Here is a 1307-nt window from a genome sequence, read left to right on the forward strand (position 1 = left end):
CCTGGACCAGATTTGCCGGTTCTCCATCCGTTTCTCCGTCACTGCCTGCGAAACGGAGCGCCCGTTTCCACATGACAGCAGGCTAGGAAAGTGGATCACACGGCACCCATTCCCTCCCCTTTCCAACTGTCTGTCACATACAGCGACAGTATCGTGCCCAGGGACGGCTTGGATGATCTGGGCAAGACTTCAACTTCAGTCTACTTGACCTGGAGAAAAAGACTTTGGGTCTCGTTTGGGAAACGCCCAGAAGTCTGGATGCCGTGGGCAAGGAAGTAAGCAGAGCAGCAGGTCTCCTGTGCTTCCGGAAAAGTCGGCGTTGCTGCAGGGGACAGAACGCTAACAGAGATTCAGCCTCTCGGTTCTGGAGTCGGGGCCAACGTGTCGCGGGACCACAGTCCCCTCGAAGGCAGGACGCGACCCAGCCTCCACGGGTCTTCTGTCCCCTGCTCCGCATCTCCGACTCTCCCCTGGACAAGGACACCCGTCCTGCTGGGTCAGGGCCCACCCTCGTGACCTTGTCTTCCCTTGCTCACTATCGACAGGGTAGAGGGTCGTGCGCTGGATTTAAAGCTACAGACGTTCTTAGTTAAAGACTGGCTCACGGTGCCCGGTGCCCAGTGCCCGGTGCCCGGATGGTTAACAACCTCCGGCCCGCCATCCTTCCTTCTTCCATTTCCTTTGAACACCCACCCTCAGCCCCCTTCCCGAAGGTTTTAGATGACCGATTGTACAATTACCGATTCCCATACGTACCTCTTAGGAGATGCGGCCACTTCATCGGCGAGAAACCTCCAGACGGGGCTTTTCCGTGTGCCCGGAGTTTTAAAAGGACAAGAAGCTTGTTGCGAACCCCATACTGTGAAACGTCCTGCAGACTCCCCCCCCCCCCGCCCCCCGCCTTCGGACGTGTGAAACTTTGAGATGATCTTTCCCGTGACTCGTTGGCATGCTGACCTTTATCCAGACGGCTCGGCCAGCTCGCGGGGTGTCCGAGGGAGGCGGATAGCGATGTGTGACGGAGCGGGAGAAGGTGAACCCCAGGACCGGCCGGCAGGCGGGACCCGTGGAGGCCGATCGATCCCGGCAGCTGAGGAGGCGTGCACCCCTCCCTGGGCCGGGTGCACCCCTCCCCCCGGGCCCGCGGGCACCCCCCACCCCCCCGGGCTGACGCGCCCCCCCCCCCCCCGCCCCCGGGCCGGCGCGCACCCCTCCCTGGCCGGCAAGGGCTCCGGGATCAGGAGGGGGCCGCTCGTTAGGGCACAGCCACTCTCCTCACCTCGAGGTCCTTCTCACAGCTCCACACC

Source organism: Suricata suricatta, chromosome 2 (genome assembly GCF_006229205.1).
Source record: "Suricata suricatta isolate VVHF042 chromosome 2, meerkat_22Aug2017_6uvM2_HiC, whole genome shotgun sequence".
NCBI classification, from domain to species: Eukaryota; Metazoa; Chordata; class Mammalia; order Carnivora; family Herpestidae; genus Suricata; species Suricata suricatta.